The sequence below is a fragment of the Macrotis lagotis genome, chromosome 3 (assembly GCF_037893015.1).
Source record: "Macrotis lagotis isolate mMagLag1 chromosome 3, bilby.v1.9.chrom.fasta, whole genome shotgun sequence".
In the NCBI taxonomy this organism is placed as follows: domain Eukaryota; kingdom Metazoa; phylum Chordata; class Mammalia; order Peramelemorphia; family Peramelidae; genus Macrotis; species Macrotis lagotis.
Window position 1 is genome coordinate 154,632,368 of NC_133660.1, and position 22,383 is coordinate 154,654,750.

The 22,383-nt window shown below is 35.0% G+C and overlaps 1 non-coding gene across 1 annotated transcript; it reads right to left on the reverse strand.

Annotated features, from left to right (window-relative positions):
• Positions 1 to 21,183: 21,183 nt before the first annotated feature.
• Positions 21,184 to 21,290, reverse strand: LOC141519797 (U6 spliceosomal RNA). Its single transcript, XR_012477433.1, has one exon. It is a non-coding gene; the product is annotated as a U6 spliceosomal RNA (small nuclear RNA).
• Positions 21,291 to 22,383: the final 1,093 nt, after the last annotated feature.

Sequence of the window (22,383 nt, forward strand, 5' to 3'; positions counted from 1 at the left end):
TTGTCTCCAACTGATCTCATAACTTCCATACCCGGGTTTCTCTGTATCAATAATATCATGCATTCATTACATACTTCAAAGGAAAACATTTTTTTACCTATTTTGTTATTATTTTATTTAATAGAAATTGATCATTTTACCCTGAATGATCTAGCTTGTTTATAGAAATGCTTAATTAATTGCTTATTGTTTCAATTGTTTTTCAAAAAAAGAAATTATTAAAGCAAAACATACACACCATTGACAAAGAAGTCAGAAATTGAAATTCATTCTTATGTAAATACAGACTTCGTTATGGTCTTTCTCTTTTCTGTGTCTTTTTTTCCTCCTGCCATGTTCACTATGCCAGGCAACTAATGAGAGATCCTACCATTTATCAGGAGAATTATAAATAACGGGTTTTATAACTGAGAAAAATTGGGAAATGTTAATGTGGAGAAGTAGATTCTGAGTTTTGGAGAAATAATCTCCCTAGAAAAAGTTACTCTAGAGATCAAAGAAACAGAGCTACAGAATTATGCAAATAGAGAGATTTTCAATTTGTGTTTTATTGAAAAACAAGACAAATTTGCTGATTCTATCATGAAAGAAGCCTTAACTATTTTGGAGACCTCCTGCCCCACCAAAATAATCTAGATTTTTTTTTAAGTTTTTGCAAGGCAATGGAGTTAAGTGACTTGCCCATGGTCACACAGCTAGGTAATTATTAAGAATCTGAGGTCACATTTGAGCTCAGATCCTCCTGACTCCAGGGCCAGTGCTCTATCCACTGTACCACCTAGCTGCCCTCCCACCAAGATAATCTAATGAGATGCATTAGAGACCTCCAGCCCCAACATGATATTTTGATGGGATTACCTAAAGAGAAAACATTCCCACTGGAACAAACATGATCTTTGAATGGAAACTCTTGAAACCCTGAATTGTCTGTGCGTTTGTCTGTCTTTGTGTTTGTGTGTTTGTGTGTGTGTGTGTGTGTGTGTGTGTGTGTGTGTGTGTGTGTATGCACATCCACCTTTGTTTTGATAAACTGCTAGCTTCCAGACACCCGTCTATCAGCAGTTGCTCATTAAACATTTTTATCTGTAGGCTTTGCCTCTTGACATATTGACCTCTACATCAACTATCCCCTTTGAATCCTCCAACCTCTGGGGTGAGGATTTCCCCAAGACTGGATGTCTTAGGAGATACATACCCAATAAAGAACTTTTTACATAGCCAACAAAAGTTGGGATGTCAGTCATCTATGTGTATTGTAAATTGGAACAGAATACAAAACCAGAAAGTGAAGGTAAACTTTTGCCTTATTTTGTCTGGAACTGGACCTCTCTTTAGCTCCCCAGTTATTTCTAAACCCCAAAGCTATGGAAAACCTTTACCTAAGAACTGAAACTCTATTGCTTGCTTATATTTTGAACCCCCCTCCCAGGGTTTTCTAAAGTGCCTGGCACCTACGAAGAGCCAAATAAAGACTTTATTTTTCATTCATTCATTCTTAGTCATTGAGTTAATTTTCTCTACAAATTGCAGCCTCTTGTTCTAGCATTCATTTCTATCTATTAATATCTTTTCTCCAGTCAAGTCCATAAGTCTTTTTTGCTGGGGATATGAAGTAAAGCAAAAATAGTTCTTCCTCTCAAGGAGAGTCAACAGGCAAACAACTATGCATATGCTGTGGTGTTAAAGCAGAAGTAATCTCAAAGGGAAGACACTAGCTGGAAGAAACATTTCTGAGATTTGAATGAGGTTTTGAATCCCACAGTCCAATACAAGGTAGCCCAGAGTCCAAGACTAAACTAGCAGAAGGAATGAAAAGTAATTTTCCCTAGAGAGAAGAATGAGGAATGTCTTGTTGAAGGTGGAATTTTATATGATACTCGAGGGAATCCATGGAAGTCAGGAGACAGAAAAGTTGGGTGAGCATTTTCTGTAAATTGGAGAGGGAGAGGAAACAATCAACAAATCAATCAACTATCATTTATTTGGTGTCTACCATGAATAAGGCAATGTGCTTAGCAGTGAATGAATATGCTGGGTTAGGAGATCGAGTATTCTAAATGAGGAACAATAATAACTGCAGCCCTAGACTACAGTACAGAATTAAGAAGTCTGAAAAGGTAAGAGGGAGTCAGGTTATAAGGTCTTTAAGAGCCAAATAGAGTATTTTGCGTTGTATCCTAGAGGAAATAGGAAGTCAGTGAAGTTTTATTGAGTAGGGAGATGCTATGGACAGATTTATACTTTCAGAAGATTGCTTTAGTAACTGAATGGAGGATGGCTTGGAGAAGGGAGAGACTCGATGCAATGACATTAATCAGAAGGCTGCAATAGTTCAGGCATGAATGAAAGAAGTTTGTATAAAGCTTTTTCTGAACAAAGAACTATGTGAATAGCTGAGGATACAATTAGAAAGATAAGACTGTTCCTACTGTCAAGAATGAGCAAGACAACATATATGGAAGGTGTCAGTTTAAAATCAGATGGAAAACTTCCATATTTGTTAAAGCACAGCATGAATTCTGATGTTAATGCCTTTTCTTCAATACAATTTCCACTGATAAAACAATGTCATTTTCTGATATGAAACCATTTGGCAGTGCCAAGGACTTTAGTGGCAAGAACTTTATTTTTTCTGGGTCCTGAGTGAATGTGATTATAACAACTATAGGATTACTTGTCAGGAGATATATACATATACATATACATATATATATATATATATATATATATATATATATATATATACATATACACATTAAGTGCTGTTCCTGAGATGATGGCCCATGGACCATCACTCAGTTGGAAGGATTACTATTGCTAAAACTCTTAATTTAAGAGTGCTGAGCTGTCCCAATCAAAATCTGAAGGAAGTTGGTCTTTAGTCAAAACTATGGCAGTGGTTTCATTTGTCTCTCCCTCATTGTGTCTTGCTGCTTCAAATTTATCATCTTCTCTGCCTTGTGTGTGGTAGCTGATGAAAATGACTGACCCTTTCTCCAAAAGTATTTTTTAATCTGTTGATGGCTAGACTGGAAGTAGGACCAGTGGAGTGGACAATGCTGTCATTTCCATGGCTCTTATGCCTATCTGTTGGTGACAATTGATCAGGAATTACTGCTAGTAATGATGTGTAAGGCGGGCCCCCTTTCCACAATTATTTCTCCTCTCAATGATAGCTGTGGGGACTAGGCTAGAAGAAAGTTTGGTGATTTGAAGGCACTGCTATTTCCAAGAATCTTGGACTTAGTGTCCTAGGCTGTTTCCATCATTATCTCATTGGAAATAGTTTAGAGTAGCTGCTTCCCTTAACTCTGAAGGTCAGTCTGGAGCAAAATACTGTTCTGGGAAGTGTTCCCATGGCCATCTGTGTATAAGGTGGTGAAGGTTTTTACCTGGACTGGGACAGTGTCAGAAGAGAGATGGGGAAAATATAATTGATATTACAAAAGTAAGTTGAGAAGATTTGCCAAGAGACTGGATATAGGGGTGAAGGTGGCAAAGTAAAAGAGAGTAAGGAGTAGAGAATACTATCTAGGTTGTAATCTTGAGGCATTGGGAGGATGGTGGTACCCTTCACAGAAACAGTGACTAGGAAAGGGAGAGTTTGAGGAGAAAGATACTGAGTTCCATTTTGGTTATGTGTTTAAAATGTCTATTAGTTTAGGATGTCTAAAAGACAATTGGAGATAAAGTTTGGCCCCATCCACCAATCTTCTTTTTGCATGCCTTCTAAATATGACTATGTATGAAAATCATTGTTTTGAGTTAGTAGAATTATCTTCCTATATAAAGTAGTTTATCTGGCTGAATTAATATCCTCATTTTGATGAGTAATGATTTGTATATTTGTCTTTGAGCTGTTACCCAATGCAATCAAAGTTTGCTTAATTCCCAATAAATTTCATAATCTATTTTTGAGGGAGGACTGCAGGACTGTGTATATCCTGATAGAATCTGCAAAGAAACATTATTTCCATCAACAAAAGAAACTAAGTTGACAATAGTTTTGGAGAGATTTATCCAACTTAGACCAAATGATATTCTATCCCAAGTTACTGTCTTCTAGGGAATGGGTGTTGAGCTTGCTTTATCACAGGACCTGTTTTCTCTCTCTGGAGGTAATTAGCTTCACTTGTCCCCTTGAGGTTTTTTGGCCAATTCACTGCTTAATGTACCCCAGAGCACTACCCCTAATGGTCCTTTGCTATGATACCCATTTCAAGAACCTCTTAAAATCAATGTTAGCAAGGGCCAGATTATCTAGACTCTAGGGTTGCTCCCTCTGTCAGAACAACTGCAACTGTCATTGAACAGTTTTCTATTAATGAATAGTAGCTTCTTGACTTGTCTTTCATAATCTGTCTTGACTACAATCACATTCGTGCCAGAGAAATATAAAACTGATGCAGCATTATTTTCAAAAAAGTTTCTGACTTTTTCCTTGCAAGATACAAAGTTGAGAAAGTTAGTTAACCTTCACTTGTACTTTGGAAAGAATGAGGTGATTATATCACTATACCTCCATCTCCCTCCCATTCATGTGGTCTTGCTTCAGGAGCCAGGATTCTCCATGCTCTTGGAATGTATGTATGTATGTGAAGAATACATCTCTGAAAGGAGAATGTGTACCAATCTTTTCTGGATTGCAGCTGTGTGAGGAAGCCAGCTTGAACTGACTTGTGAGAGGGAAATGTTAAATTTTCAGTGTGAGCTCTTATACCTCAGAAATTGGGAAATGCTATAAATTAGGGTTTATTTATTTTTTTGTTGAAAAGACTTGGGTGGGGAGATAACTAGGTGACCCACTGTCCCTATATTCAGGAGAACCTGAGTTCAAATCTGGTCTCAGACACTTAATAATTACCTAGCTATGCAACATTGGGCAAGACACAACTCTTTTAGCCTTGCAAAAACCAAAAGAGTCTTCTACTTCCACATTGGAATCTCTTAACTATTTAAAACAATTCCCTTGCTTCTCGATTCCCTGGCTTGTCTTCTTCTTTAATCCAAACCTTCAGTTCCTTCAATTATTCTTCAAATGACAAGATTTCCAAATCACTCAGGATCCCAGGCACTCTCCTTAAGATTTAGTCAAATTCATCAGCATTCATCTTAAAATATGAGCTCTCATTTCTATCCCTGACCCTGCTTTGACTTCTCTAGGCCTGACTTCTACTTGTCATCTAAGCTTCATCTTATTTTGCTCACCAATTCAGTCTTGTTCCCTATTAATGTATGTCTATCTTGGACACATACTGCAAATATATAATGAGATAGGGCAAGCATTGAGTAGAAGAACAAAATGGACTGTCTTTAGGAAGTTGCAATGATTTTAATAACCTTAAGCTTCTCCCTGAAGTAAGGATTTATTTTATTAATGACAGGATGGCATTGTTCATTCACTAAATTTTCCCTATGTAAATAGTTAGGTCATCCTTTTTTGAATGATTATGGATCTTACTTAGGAGCTTGTACAATATTCCAGGTCTTGCTATAATCAGCAAAATGTCAGTTATAGACAAGAATATTTAGAACAACTCACCAACTACAATGAATTCCCCTTTAACTTCTATTATATAATAGATTACTTCCATAATAGTAGGTCCTTTATGATTTCAGGTATAAGAATGGAAACAACTTGTTGAAGGAGAACCTTTAAAATTATATATTGTTTCACAAACTGTGTATACACAGACAGACACACATATACACAAAGTCAGAAAACAGGTGGTATAGGATTTTTTGTGTTCCTTGCCTTGAAGTCAGTTGTGAGATTGTAAAGTCATACTTTGCCATTTCATTTTTAAATAAAAGTCTTCCATTTCTCTTCTGATACTCCTATCGAGTGTCAATGTATCTATCGCATAATCTCATAAAAATCTTTGTGTAAATAAGGACATAGTCATACATGTTGATAATTATAGATATTCTTTCAGAAGTCTTTGGTAGTATTGGGAGGGAGGGAGATGTACAATAAAATCCATTTTTTCTTACTTTTAATAACTTTTCATATTTTGATAATTAATATTGAAACTTTCAAATTTGTGCCATCTCCAGCATGAATATCCCTTGTTGTTTGTCCTTCATTCTCTAAAAATACCATAACATCAGGGAGGTGATGCCACAACACTCACATGAATCGAATTAGAGTGAGTAGGGGCTGTACAAAGTCAGATATAAATCAGATATAAAGCTAGATATAAATCAGAAAAATGGGAGATGGCCCTGGATGTGAGACAATTAGGATTGTGATTTGCCCAAATTCACATAGCAAGAAAATGTCAAATGTCTGAGGCTAGATTTGAATCCAAGAATTCTTGATTCCAGGGTCAGTGCTATAACCATTACACCACCTAACTTCCCCAAATATTACTTATATACAGCTTGAATCTATGTAGTATAGCTGTTTTTCTTATTTTTGTTTTCTTTAATGCCATTTATACTACTATAGGTGTGTTGGTCACACTGTTCTTGGTGTTGAAAATAATTAATTATTAAAAAAATCTTACATATCTGTAATTTTTTGTTAATCTTTTTGTTGTCTTTCTAATTTCATCTTTAAATGACCTTGGGATGATTTTCCTTAGTTGTTTGATGAACATTGGGGAGATTAAAATAGCTGAGGATGAAATGGAAAAGATTTCAAAGAATAATTAATTACTTGATAAGAATTTCACACAAAGATTATAGGATCAAAGATTTAAAAGCTTGAAAGGAATTGGGGGCTTAACCTAGTTCAGCCCCTTTATTTTACAGATGAGGAATCTGAGACCTGGAGACATTAAGGAATTTGGCACATTCCCACTGGTAGTAAGTGAAAGGCCAGGATTCAAACCAAAGAACTTTAATTCCAAAAATTCAGGGCCTCTTTTTCCTTCCTGATTATATTTTCAGAAAGCTTAAGAGAAATATTAATGGTATTTGGTTTATTCATGAATAAATTGAGATTGGATTTTTGCTTATGTTTTCATAAGCACAAAGCCACTTGGGTTCCAAGCAAATGGTTTAGAGCAAATATGATTGCATTAAGATTTTAGAAAAATGAGGATTATTTTTTATTCTTTTTACAGAATTATCTTTGTTTCACTCAGTCTCTCTCTCTCTCTCTCTCTCTCTCTCTCTCTCTCTCTCTCTCTAACTTTTTCCAGTCTCTCCCTTTAAGTGGTGGATCTTCCCTTTGCACTTAAAAATTAGTAATCCATGTTTTGGTATCCATCTTCTAATTTATATTAAATGCAACATTATTATTTGTGCATATGTCTTATGTTTAAAATTTCTAAGTTTCTTGAGGACAGAATCTATGTATTATTTTATATGCTTTCCTTAAAAAGTGTTATACAAATTGAATTACCATTTATTAGATACCTATTATGAGCATAGAATTGACTACTGGATTATTTTATATTGCCCTTCATTTTTTCAAAGTATCTTTTACATAGATTGTCTCATAGAATTCCACCAAAGATGACAGAGAAAAGTCAGGAACTTTCAGAAAGGACATTAATCAAACCTTTAAATAGATTTTTGGAGTGACAGAGTCCTTAAAAATAACAGAAGAGAACATTTTTTTTTTAGTTTTTGCAAGGCAATGGGGTTAAGTGGCTTGCCCAAGGCCACACAGCTAGGCAATTATTAAGTGTCTGAGGTCAGATTTGAACTCAGGTCCTCCTGACTCCAAGGCCAGTGCTCTATCCTCTGCGCCACCTAGCCACCCCCTGTCACGATGAGGGCAAGAGCAGAAAGAGTATACCTAGGACAGGGAACAGAAGCTCTGCGGCCTGTGGGTAAGAAACCCAGGGGTTTGGCTGTGGGAGAGATCTCCAGGAGAGCCTCTTGCAGTTTGAATTTATGGGTCAGTTGTGCAGTGGGCAGGCTGGGAGAGCTCCAATATAGGTGCCCTGGACGCCCATTCAGCCAGGGTAATTGGACTGGAAAGTCCAAAATGGATGATGAGCCCTTGGTGTTCCCAGTCAAGAGGGTCTAACTTAGTGATTAAGCTATTTGCATTCTGACACACAGACAGTTCAGAGATAGCTCTAAGTGATTCCACCATATCCAGTAGCCCAGAGAGTGGGTAGCTGTTGTCCCCAAATGTAGACAGTCCAAAAAAAAAAAAGCCTCTGTTAACCCTTATCAGTAGGTTGAGTAAGAAACTCCCTGAGTTACTAACATTGATGATACAGGCCAATAAGTAAGCCTCTAGTATTCACCCCCCCAAATCTGAAAGTGGGCCCATCCCCCAACATAAGAACCTTAGAATAGTACCCAGTAACATCCCAAAATGATTAATAAAGGTCAGAGAGAAGCAAAGTCTGTTGGAAGTTTCCTTAGAGATAAGGCTGGGCAAAATACTGTCTCAGAAAAGGATGGCAGATATGGAGGAGAATATGAATTGGTCTCTAACCCAGAATGACTTCTTGAAGAGCTCAAAAAGAATTTTAAAATCAAATGGACCAACTGGGAAAAGAAATGGAAGAGAAATTGAATATCTTGTAACAAAAGTGACAGAAGAAAAATCCTGTATAAATCACTTGGGTGAAGGAAAGCTAAAATGGATCAAATGGAAAAGGATTTATAAAGTTAAGTGAGGAAAATAATTCCTTGAAGAATAGGCTGGGGCTAGTGGAAGCTAATGTCTCCATGAAATACCAAGAATGAATTAAGTATAATTTTAAAAAATGAAAAATAGAAGAAAATGTAAACTATCTCTTCATAAAACAACTGACCTGGACTGAAAGCCATAATCAAAAAAGAGCCTGGATACATTTTTCAGGAAATAAATCAAGGAAAATTGTCCTATCCTGGAACCAGAGAGCAAAATAGAAGTTGAAAGAATACATAGATTACCTGTTAAAAGCAATCCCCAAATGAAAACAACAAGGAATATTATAGTCAAATTTCAGAATTGTCACATCAAGGAGAAAATCATTGTTGGTCAGAAAGAAGCAATTCACACACTAAGAGGTCACACTCAGGATTACATAGGACCTGGCTGCATCAACATTAAAGGATCAAACAGCCTGGAATATAATATTTCAGAGGTCCTAGTTGTGTGACCTTGGGTAAGTCATTTAACCCCATTGCCTTGCAAAAAACAAAAAAAAAAATTAACTACCGAGCAAAATTGAGCATACTCTTCAGGGGAAAAGATAGATATTTAATGAAATAGATGACTTTCAAACTTTCATGATGAAAAGACCAGAACTAAACAGAAAATTTGATCTTCAAATAGGAGACTCAAGTGATACATGAAAAGGTAAATAGGGAAAATGAAAAAGACTACTACTCAATAAAATTAAATGGTTACATCCCTACATGGAAGATTTTCATGATTTGAGAATTATAACTCTATTAAAGGGAGTATACTTAGACTGAAGATATAGACATAAGTTGATTTTGATAGGATGATTTAAAAAAAGTTAGGACAAAAAGAGGGGAGATTGTAATGAAATGGGATAATGGGGAAGGCAGAATGGGGTAAATTAAATCACACGAAGAGGCCCAAAGGACCTATAACAAGAAAGGGAAAGAAGAGAGGGGATGAGACCTGCTTTAATTTTGATCTCATAGGATTTGACTTAAAGAGGGAATAACACAAATATTCATTTGGATGTAGAATAGAAACTTATCCTTCCTTTCAGGTATAATGAAGGGGTAAAGGAAGGATGGAATGATAGAAGGGAAGGAAGGGAAGGAAGAATAGGAAAAGGAAAATGCGGAAGAAAAGGGAGGGTGACTGATAGAAGGGGGGAACAGATTAAGGCAGGCAATATTCAGAAGAAAAACACTGGTGAGAAGGGATAGAGTGAAAGGAGGAAAAAAATACAATTGGAGGGGAGATAGCATGAAAAGTAATAATGAGTAATTATAACTGCAAATGTGAATGGGAGGAACTTTCCCAATAAGATGAAAGTGGAGGAGCAGCTTGCAGTGGATAGAGCACCTGCCCTGGCTTCAGGAGGACCAAATTCGGCCTCAGACACTTAATAATTACCTAGCTGTGTGGCCTTAGGCAAGCCACTTAACCCCATTTACTTTGCAAAAATCTAAAAAAAAAAAAAAGATGAAAGTGGATAGGAGAGTGGATTACAAAACAGAATCCTACAATATGCTGTTTAAAGAAGCACATTTGAAGTAGAGAAATACACATTAACGTAAAAGGCTGAAGGAGAATATATATTCTGCTTCAGCTGAAATGGAAAAAAACAGGGATAGCAATCCTTATCTCAGAAAAAGCAATTGTGAAAGGGATAAGGAAGGAAACTATGTCCTCCTAAAAGGTACCATAGGCAATGAAATAATTTCAACACTAAACATGTATAAACCAATAATATAGCAGCCATATTCTTAGAGGAGATACTAAATGAGTTACAGGAAGACATAGACAGCAAAACTATACTTGTGAAGAAACCTCAACCTCCCTCTCTCATAATTACAAAAATCTAACCGTAAAATAAAAAAAGAAGAAAGTTAAAAAAGTGAAAAGAATAGTCCACTGGAGAAAATTGAATGGGGATAGAAAAGAATATACTTTTTTTCCCCTTTTGTACATGGCACCTACACAAAAATTAACCATATATTAGGGCATAAAAGTCTCATAATTAAGTGCAGAAGGGCAGAAACAAAATGCATCCTTTTCAGATCATGATGCAACAAAAATCATGTGCAATAAAGGAGCAGGGAAAGATAGACCTAAAATTAATTGAAAACTAAATAACTGATTTTAAAGAATGAATGGGTCAAAAAACAAATCATGGAAATAATTAATTTCATCCAAAATAACAACAGTAAGGAGATAGCATGCTAAAACTTGTGAGATACAGTCAAATAGTTAATTAGGAAAAATTTTATATCTCTAGATGTTTACATGAATAAAATAGAGAAAGACGAGATCTAGAGAAAGAACAAATTAAAAGTTCCCAATTAAATACCAAATCAGTACTTCTGAATATCAAAGGAAAAAGTAATAATATTGGAAGTAAGAAAACTATTGAATTAAATAATAATAATAAAACTGACTTGATTTTATGAAAAAGAGTCAATAAAATAGATAAATCTTTGGCTAATTTGATTACATAAATTATCTCATATCATAATGTCTTGAAGTTGTGGTACAAATAATATGACCTCCATTTAATAGAGAAAGAAACTGAAACATTATTAAGTTAAATCAGTTTCCCAAAGTCATTCAAGTGATTATTGACTTCCCTCTAGCACCAAAGACTCTAGATACCTGTATCACTTCCCCAGTCTAACAGCATAATGGATAATCCAAAAACCAGTTCCAACCCTTACAATCTCATTGGAGAAATAAACTGTAATAGAGAGCTAAGAACTGACTGATACCCTGGGACTCATAGTTCATAGAAACAAACATTATCTCTTAGTTCTGAGAGCAATTTTACTTTTTTTTAATTTTTAAAGATTTTATTTATTTTGAATTTTACATTTTTCCCCCAATCATGCTTCCCTCCCCCCACCCCCCACAGAAGGAAGTCTGTTAGTATTTACATTGTTTCCATGGTATACCTTGTTCTAAGTTGAATGTGATGAGAGAGAAATCATATCCTTAAGGAAGAAAAATAAAGTATAAGAGAGATAGCAAAATTACATAGTAAGATAACGGGCTTTTAAAAATTTAAATGTAATAATCTTTGGCCTTTGTTCATACTCCACAATTCTTTCCTCTGAATACAGATGATATTCTCCAGGGTAGATACCCCAAAATTGTGCCTGATAGTTGCACTGATTGAATGAGCAAGTCCATTAAATTTGATCATCATTCCCATGTTGCTGTTAGGTTATACAATGTTCTTCTGGTTCTGCTAATCTCACTCAGCACCAGTTCATGCAAATCCTTCCAGGCTTCCCTGAATTCCCAAGCCTCCTGGTTACTAATAGAACAATAGTGTTCCATGACATACATAGAACACAGTTTATTAAGCCATTCCCCAATTGATGGACATTCACTTAATTTCCAATTATTTACCACCACAAACAGGGCTGTAAGAATATTTTTGTACAAGTGATGTTTTTACCCTTTTTCATAATCTCTTTAGGGTATAGAGCCAGTAGTGGTATTGCTGGATCAAAGGATATACACATTTTGATTGCCTTTTGGGAAAAATTCCAACTTGCTCTCCAGAAAGGTTAGATGAGTTCACAGCTCCACCAACAATATATTAGTATCCTAGGTTTCCCACATCCCTTCCAACACTGATCATTGTCCTTTTTGGTCATATGGGCCAGTCTGAGAGGTGTGAGGTGGTACCTCAGAGATGCTTTAATTTGCATTTCTCTAATTAGTAGTGATTTAGAGTAATTTTTCATGACTATGGATCACTTTGATTTCATCATCTATAAATTGCCTTTGCATATCCTTTGACCATTCATCAATTGGGGAATGGCTTGTTTTTTAAAAAATTTGACTCAGTTCTCTGTATATTTTAGAAATGAGTACTTTGTCAGAAATACTAGTTGTAAAAATTGTTTCCCAATTTACTACATTTCTTTTGATCTTCGTTACAGTGGTTTTGCTGAGAGCAATTTTTAACTATTGTGGTCTTTGAGTTGCAGGTGGGTATTGGTAAGAAACAAATGAAAAAATGTGTGAGTTTTTTAAAGATAAAAATTAATCTGCAAGAGAGTAGACTGAGAGGAAGATAGGAAGACTTCTCAACAGTGGAAGAGATGCTGACCCCAAAATTGAGTGGATCTTAATAAGTCAACTTGGAGAGAATCAAGGCAACAGGGTCAATAACAGGTAAAAGGAAAAATTGAAAGGAAAGCTGAGCAACAACAAAGATGGGAAGTAGGGCAGATCTTATGGAAAAGAGATTTTAGCCTCAATCTCCCTGTTGTGATTCTTCTTAAAGACTTTGGGACATTCCAAAAGAAAACATCTTTTACTCAGTTTTCTTCGCCCATACTTGTCTAGTAGGAATTCTAATATATAATTATACATAAGCATTTCCTGCATCCTGATATTGCCTCAGGTATAAAGAAGTCAAGGTTTAGCTAGAAATACACACAGTTTAGACTGTAAGCTCCTTGGGGTCAGGAACTGTCTTTTTTGTCTCTTATACTCTCAGCATTTAGCACAGTGCCTAAAATATACTTAGTAAACACTTAACAAATGTTTATTGATCATTAAATTAAGAATGTTAGTGATTTTCCCCTCTTGGGACAGTGAGTTATTATTATGGGTTTCATCTGACATAAATAACAAAAAAATTTTGACATCTGAAAATCATTATATTGTCCCTAAGTAAAAAAATGACAGATAATAGAATCCAGAAGGCAACTTGAAATGAATGATAAAATACTACAAACCATATTCTTAAATTCAGAGGAAATGCAACTAAAAGAAAAATTAACTGGACAGTGCTAGGATAGGTTACTAGGAGGGAGATAAATTAATAATAAAGTAATAACTGCTGCAGGCTTTCTAAAGATTTGTTAAAAAATTTATTTTGAGTGGTTATCAGATTCAGAAGAGGTTTGAGATAGGAAAGTCAATGTGGTAAATAGAAGGGAGTAGACTGAAAACACCTGGACTAGGTATTTGATAGAGTGTAACACTTGAACTCATAAGGACCAGAGTTCAAATGCAGCTGTAAACAGTTACTAACTGTAGGACCTTGGTAAAGTCCCTAAACTTCCCTCAGTCTAAGTTTCCCATAGATGGTTGGACTGTAGAGAACATAGAATGACTTATGGGATCTGATGCTGAGTGAAGGTAGTAGAACCAAGAGAACAATGTACACATCAATAACATTGTGAGATGAACAAACCTGATGGAAGCAGATCTTCTCAGTAGTTCAGAGAGCTAGGACAACTGTATTAGATCAGCTATGGACAATGTTATCCCCATCCAGAGGAAAAATCCCAAACAAAACAAAACAAAACATACACACACACACACACACACACACACACACACACATATATGTATATATGTATGTATAGATAGATAGATAGATATACAATTACCTTCCAGAATCTGATGAATACTTTATAAAAATTATCTCTTATGTATCTCTTTTCCTTAATCCTAATTTCTCATATTGAAAATAATTAATATTAATCTGTAAACATGTTTAACAAAATATTCATATCCTATGCTAACCTGATTGCTTCTGCTGATGGGAAGGGGTTGGGAAGGGAGGGTGGAAGGAATTTTGTAACTTGAAAATATGCATGTGCAAATGCATGAAAATAAAAATAAATAATTTTTTAGAAAGTCTGTTTCCTTGTTGATAAAATGAAGATGTTAAAAATAGAATTCATCTCCCACAGTTGTTATAAATATAAAATATTTTAAAGCAATTTGAAAACCTAAGCATCTTGTATAATTTAGGTATAGCTATTGTATTTATTATTAGAATTGAATATAATTGAACTAATATAATTGAATGAAAGACCACTTAGAGGGCAAAAGGAATGTCAAGTTTGTGCAAAAAAAAAGACCCAGTTAAATGAAGTCTTTGACTTCCTTTACAATATTATTTTTTACTTGTCAAATAACCAAAGAGCCTCTTAACAGTAAGATACTTCAGTAAGCTATTTTCCTTATTATATTATTTTCCCATAGCACCAAATACAGTATTTTGCCTGTAATGGGCACACAATACATTTTTTTTTTTGCTGAATATAGAGAACACATATCTATTAAAAGTAATCCCTTGGCTCCATTTAATCTCTTTCAACATGAATTAAAATAAATGTATAGGACTCCATGAAACATTTCTTAAATTGAGTAAATTTATCTTAATTAACATTTGGTCCAAAGTTCTTTGGTTAGTTGAATGAATAAGCAAACCCTCCACCCCAAAACACCATGAGAACACAAGTATTATATTTCATTGGTTAAATGGACATTTCTTCTTAGAGATACTGCTTTTTGTCTCCAGCATGAACATCACAAATTCAATTCTATTAAAAATAATGAAGTAGGGATGTCAGCACAATTGTCTGCAAATGGTTTGTGTCTGTTCAGACTTTTTTCACAGTTCATGGTAATAACTGCTGTAGGCTCATATAATTTTAGCAACAAAATCTGGCTGTATAATGTTTATGGACTCTTTAATGCATAGCATTTCTACACAGTCTTCAAAGGTGTCTAATTGTTTAGGTCCCAAATTCACTTCTCAGCAGTGATTCTAAAAGTCTTTTAATGCAGTTTAGTTAAATTGGGCACCTCTTCCCAGAGAAAGGAAGAGACATGTAGCTATAAATAGTTTCAGTGACAGGTGATTAAATTTGCTATTTCTACATCTAGTAGAGTATAAGTTTCTTGAGGACAGGAAAAGTTCCACTTTTGTTCCCAGACAGTAAGATACAGTAAGTGTTTAATAAATGTTTCATGGTTGATTGTGTGTGATTCCCAAGTAATTCTACTAATCTCTCTTTATCCTTTACTACCCTACTCATGATTAGTAGATTTATAGACCCCCAGAGTATCCTCATTTCAGATTATTGTGGTTTTATAAATGTTCTTGTTCCTTTGACTTTTGTTGTACAGTAATGTTTTAGCCATGATAATGAGGTAGACACACATACAGTACCAGAGCTAGCTCAGTGTTTGGGAGGCTCTTAAGGAAAGTGTTAGAGAGAGAAGTGGTACTAGACTGCCTACCAAACTGAAGGTCTACAGAAACTTTGTGTTGATCATATTCTTTTATACCTGTGAAACCTGGACAGTCTACTAGTACCATGCCAGGAAACTGAATTGCTCTTAGGAAGATTCTAAAGACCACCTGGCAAGATAAGGTAACTTGGGGATGCTAGGTGGTGCAGTGGATAGAGTACTGGCCTTGGAGTCAGGAGTACCTGGGTTCAAATCCAACTTCAGACACTTAATAATTGCCTAGCTGTGTGGCCTTGGGCAAGCCACTTAACCCCCATTGCCTTGAAAACTGTAAAACAAAACAAAAACCCTAAAAAAAAAAGATAAGGTACCTTATACTGAGGTCTTTTCTTGAACTGAACTGCCAGTCATTCAAACTCTACTGCAGAGAGTGAAATTTTGATGGACTTGTCATATTGTTCTAATGCCAACATATGCCTGCCTAAAAGGCTATTTTATGGAGAACTCACATAAAGTAAGCTTTCCATGGTGATCAGAAAAAGTGATACATGGAAACTCTCAAGGTCTATTTTAGGAACTCTGGGATTGATTGCATGACATGGAAACATTATTATAAGACTGATCAGTATGGCATACCCTCATCAGAGAGGGTACTTTGCTATATGAACAGAGCAGGATTGAACTAGCTCAAAAAAAGTAAGATATACAAGTTTAGAGAATACACCCCCCAAATGGTCATATAAACTATTTGTACTTGATTTGTGGTAAAGCATTCAGAGCTCATATTGGTCTGATCAGTCACAATCAGATATACTGTAATTAGACAATATCATTTTAGTCCTCTTCAAGAATGAAGGGCAATCATATTTAGTCATGTCTAGCTCTTCATGACCTTCTTGGCAAAGAAATTGGAATGGGTTTGTCATTTTCTTTTCATCTCTTTTTTACAGATGAAGAAACTGAGGCAAATAGGGTTAAGTGACTTGTCAAGCATCACATAATTGGTAAGTGTCTCTAGAACAGATTTAAGATTTAAGATAGTCTTCCTGAGTTTAGGTAGGACCTCTCCACTGCATCAACTAGCTTTTCCCTTTTGGTTTACCATGATATAAACCTTCCCAAACATTCCTTTGCCCATAACCTGGATACTCTGAATTGTTTATAATCGGTTTAGGATTAATTACTTGGGTTGTACATTTTTGTATTGTTTTGTATCTCAGAGTGATTCAATGACTTGGACCCAAAGGTACAGATGAAGCCATCAAGTATCTAGAAAGTGCCAGGCACTCTTGAGACCACATATTTCCCTGTACTGTTTTAGTTCGTGTTCCTTGAAAAAAAGGAACTAGTGCTAATGGAGTTGAGTTCACAACATCCAGTCCCACATTCAATAAAGTGCAATTTTGTTTATTTAATGAAGAATGTAAATCTTGCCTGCATTTCATTCAATAAATAGCTCACTTTCCCTTAACTCTGTGATTCAAAATTAATCAAGGGAATTAGAACAGGACTTGGCTATGTGCACTTTTGTTAGCACTTTGAATGCAACCATTTTGTGGAGAGGTCTCTAATGGCTATAGCATTTTAAAAATGAAGCTATACTTACCTTCGTTTTGAACTCTCTCTCCCATAACATGAAACAAAATTATGCTAGAAGCTTTCTTTACTCTCAGCTAGTGTGTTTATAATGTTGTTGCTTTTAACAATTTTGAAGGGCTTCACAAGGGATAATTTGGCATTTTATAAAGAAAAATCTCCTGAAATGACACTCAAAAGTAAAAGAACAGAAACTGTACACTTTGCCATCTTTTCTGTGAAAGGAGGAATTTGGTAAAGAAGCCTTGGTCCCTACTTTTGAGCAATATAGCAAGGGAGTAAATGGATGGTGAATAAAGTACATTTTCAAAATTACTCCCTAAAGCTTGCTTTTTCCCCCCCTCCCTATCTGTTGTCCAGTTGAGATGTTTTAGGTGAATGTGATTGAAGATGGCTGTGACTTTTTGAACTTTAAAAGATCATAAAAGTAGACCACAGTTCTCCCAAAGCCCAAGTTCATTTTGGGTTTTATAACCTGTCCAATGTCCCAACATCAAAGCCTTGAGTGAAGTAAGGCCAGTGATAGTGGAAATGTAGAGTTAACAAAGGCCATCATGTTGATGTAGTGGATAAATTGCCAAATATTATGTCAAGAAGACCTGAGTTCAAATTTGGCCTTAGACACTTAACATCTGGGGGAGCCTGGGTAGGTCACTTAATTGTTTGCTTTAGTTTCCTTATCTTTGCAATGAGCTGGAGAAGCAAACCACTCCAGTATTCTTACCAAGAAGACCAGAAATGGAGTCATGAAGAGTAGGATATTACTGACAAATAATGAACAAAACTTACTTTATTGCATTTGTAGGTAAACTTGGTGGGGAAAATTCTATGTAGAAATCCCTTTAAATCTAAACCAACTCTCCACAGACTTTGAAGTGGTATTGAGGAGAATATGTTCTATATATTGGGTAAAAATATTTGTAACTTCTGTTCTTGCTATAGTTTCCTAGTAAATATTCCTTAATAAAAGCTATAAAAACAATAATCATAGGAAAAAAGAAATGTGATTGTGGTTAAATGTGGGGGTATCTTCCTTGACTCCAGATGATAAATTGAACATCTGAGTAGATCTATATCCAGGTCACTACACTTTTCCCATAAGTCCCCAACTTCTCAATTAGCATATGACCTTGGCACCAACTTTACAGAGATTAAGTTCATTTGTGTTATTATTAACATTTGTGATCGATTATTTTAAAATAGAGATGATGTGCTTGACACACTTTCAGAAGACATGAAGCTAACAGGTTGGATGACAGAATCAGAATTCAAAAATATTTTGACAAGTTATTTTAATGGGACAAATATGAAAAAAATGTAATTTATTTTCATGCTTCAAAGATCTGAAAATTCATTATTGGAAAGAGTCCTTCTATTACTGTATTCTGTATTCCCTCTGTGTTGTGAGTTTTTGTAGACAAAAATGCCTTCATCTGATATCTAGTCCTCTGCTGATGAACCTCTCTGAACTTAGCTAGACTGGTACTCAAATTAAATACATACTGCTCATCTTTTGGATCATATGTAAAGCCTTCTCAGCATGATTAGGAAATACTATTAAGCCTATTCTTCCCTGCACAACCTTTGAGAATCCAAGATCACATTTATGACAGGATGAGGCATCAGTAATTTTTAGAGGATAATTATAAAGTTGCACACTGGGATTTTTAAAAAAACACACCAAATTTACAAGTGCAAGATGTGTGAGATATGGATAAGTAAGTTTATGTGAATAATATTTCCAGATTTAGATAACTATAACCCCAGTGCACAGTAACAGATGATACATCAGCTCTCAAAGCTAATGTAATCTTTAAATTTTCAAATTTTAAATTTATAAAAAATTATTTTCTTTCCTCTTACCTTCCCCATGAAGGGGGGCGGGGAGTGAAAGAAAGATAAAACCCTTGTAGCAAATATGCATAGCTAAGGAAAACAAATTTCTACACATTGGCCATATCAAAGAATATTTCTCATTCTTAATATTGAATCTATCAAAATTCTGTGATGAGGGGATAGAGCTAAAATGGTGGCAAGAGACTAACATGTTCCCAGAGCTTTTCCCTACCAAAGATAAATGAAGCCTCTGCACTGACATTCAAATTGCAGATCCCTCCAAGAAAAAGAGATCCAAAGAATTTTTCAATGGTAAACATCATAGAGGATCTTCAATAGAGGTCTATTTCTTTGAGGGAAAAGGGGAAGTAAAATCCAGGAGGCAGTAGAGTGGTGAAGCCAGTAGATTTTTAACCACAGTATAGTCCAAGTCCCTACAGCTTGACAACAGCAGAGGTCCCAGCAGCTAGATCAAAGCCAGCAGGGAAGGGCCCAACCCCAAACAAAATCCAAACCCAGGGAACATTAGGGCAAAAGACAGGACTGGGTTGAGAATAAACCACTGCTAAGTCAGAACCTAGACACAAAGGAGGAAATAAACTTCTGCAACTGCATATGCAACATTTTGGTCAATGAAAAACCATGGATCAGACCCCAGTGGCAGCATAAAATGTTTGGATCTATAATCCTTATACTCCAGGAACAGAGCTCAAAGAACAAAGATGAGCAAAGAAATGTAAAGAGTGCTCACTATAGAAAACTACTTTGTAAATACAGATGATAATAATGCCATGTGGGAAGAAGAAATCCATGAAAAAAGTAAAAGTATGGAGCAAAATATAATATGCTTCAACTGAAGTAAAAAAAAAAATCCTGATCTCAGATAAAGTAAGAGCAAAAAGCGATCTCATTAAAAGGAATAAGGAAGGAAATTACATCTTCTTAAAAGGCACCATTGGTAATGAAATGACATCATTACTAAACATGTATGTACCTAGTGGAAAAATCATCAAAATTCCTAGAGGAAAAGCTGAGGGAATTGCAAGGAGACATAGACAGAAAAATGTTAATAATAAGGGACCTCAACTTCCCTCTCTCAGAACTAGATAAATCTAATCACAAAATAAACAAGAAGGAAATTAAGAAGGTGAATGAAATCTTAAAAAAACTTAGATGTGATAGATCTAGGGAAAAACTTAATGGGGATAGAAAAGAACATACCATTTTCTCAGCAGTATTTGGCACCTATACCAAAATTGACCATGTACTAGGGCAAGAAAATCTTATAATCTAATGTAGAAAAGCAGAATTAATAAGTAAATACTTTGCAGATCATGATGCAATAAAAATTAAATGTAATAAAAGGTCATGGAAAGACAAACCAAAACTAATTGGAAACTAAATAACTTAATTTAAAATAATGGGTGGATCAAACAGCAAATGATAAAAATAATCAGTAATTATATCCAAGAACTAATGAGACATCATACCAAAATTTATGGGATGTAGCCAAGGCAGTTTTGAGGGGGAACTTTACATCTCTAAATACCCATATGAATAAAATAGAGAAAGAGGAAATCAATGAATTGGGTATGGAACTAAAAAACCTAGAAAAAGAACAAATTAAAGATCCCCAATTAAGTACTAAATTAGAAATTCTGAAAATCAAGGGAGAGGTTAATAAAATGGAAAGCAAGAAAGCCATTGATCTTACAAATAAAACTGAAGTTGGTTTTATGAAAAAGCCAATAAGATAGATAAATCTTTGGTTAATATAATTTATTATTTTTTAAATTAATTCTTATTAAAGATATTTACGTTTTACAATTTTCCCCCCAATCTTGCTTCCCTCCCCCCACCCCTCCATGGAAAGCACTCTGTCAGTCTTTACTTTGTTTCCATGTTGTACCTTGATCCAAATTGGGTGTGATGAGAGAGAAATCATATCCTTAAAGAAGATAAGTCTCAGAGGTAACAAGATCTACTACCACCACCTTTTACAAATCACCTTCCTTGACTTTCTTTTTGAGATGAGTCTCTCTGTGTCTGTCCAGCACCAGGATGGGCTCTTTGAGCAGCGAGGATCGTGGAAGCTACAAACAGGTTAAGGGCACTTAAGGGTCTATGTTTCTTTTGGAATTTAATCAGATGTTATAGCAAGAAAAAATATGGAATGCTTCACAAATTTGCGTGTCATCCTTGTACAGGGGCCATGCTAATCTTCTCTGTATCATTCCAATTTTAGTATATGTGGTGCCCAAGTGAACACTGGTTAATATAATTTAAAAGAAAAGAAAGAAGATAGCAAAATTACTACTATCAAAAATGAAAAGAGTGCACTATCTACCAATGAGGAGGAAATTAAAGAGATAATTTGGAGCTACTTTACTGAAATGAATGCCAATAAATTCAATAACTTGAGTGAAATTGATGAATACTTACAAAGATGAAAACTGCCCAGATGAACAGAAGAGGAAATAAAATACTTAAATAACCCCATTTCAGAAAAAGAAATTGAAGAAAACATCAATAAACTCCCTAACAAAAAGTTTCCAGGTCCATATGGATTTACAAATGAATTCTACCTAACATTTAAGGAACAATTAATTACTATTCTAAATAAAGTATTCTAAAAAATCAGAGAAAAAAACAATTAAAAAATAGGAGTTCTACCAAATTTCTTTTGTAACAACAATATGGTTCTCATACCTAAATCAGAAAGAACAAAAATAAATAAAGAAAAGTTTAGACCAATCTCCCTAATGAATATTGATGCAAGAATCTCAAACAAAATTTTAACAATGAAATTACAGCAAATTATTACTAGAATAATACACCATGATCAGGTAGGATTTATATCAGGTACACAGGGATGGTTCATTATTAGAAAAACACAACATAATTGAATGCAGAACCAACAGAACTCATGATTATTTCATTATTTATTGAAAAAACCTTTGATAAAATACATCCATTCCTATTAAAAACACTTAGAAATTTTAGGGACAATGGAATTTTCCTTAAAATAATAACCAGTATCTATCAAAAACCATCAACAAATATCATATCTAACAGGGATAAAGTCAGAGCATTTCCAGTAAAATCGGGGGTGAAACAAGGATACCCATTATTACCATTACTCTTCAATATAGTAATTCCATATAGAAATGCTAGCTGTAAAATGAGAAGAAAATGAAATTGAGGGAATCAGAATTGTTAATGAGGAAGAGAAAAGAGTGCAGACATCTGCACTCTTTGCGGATGATATGATAGAATATACTTAGAGAACTTGAGAAAATCATCTAAAAAATTCCTTGAAAGAATTAACAAATTCAGCAACATGGCAGGATAGAAAATAAACC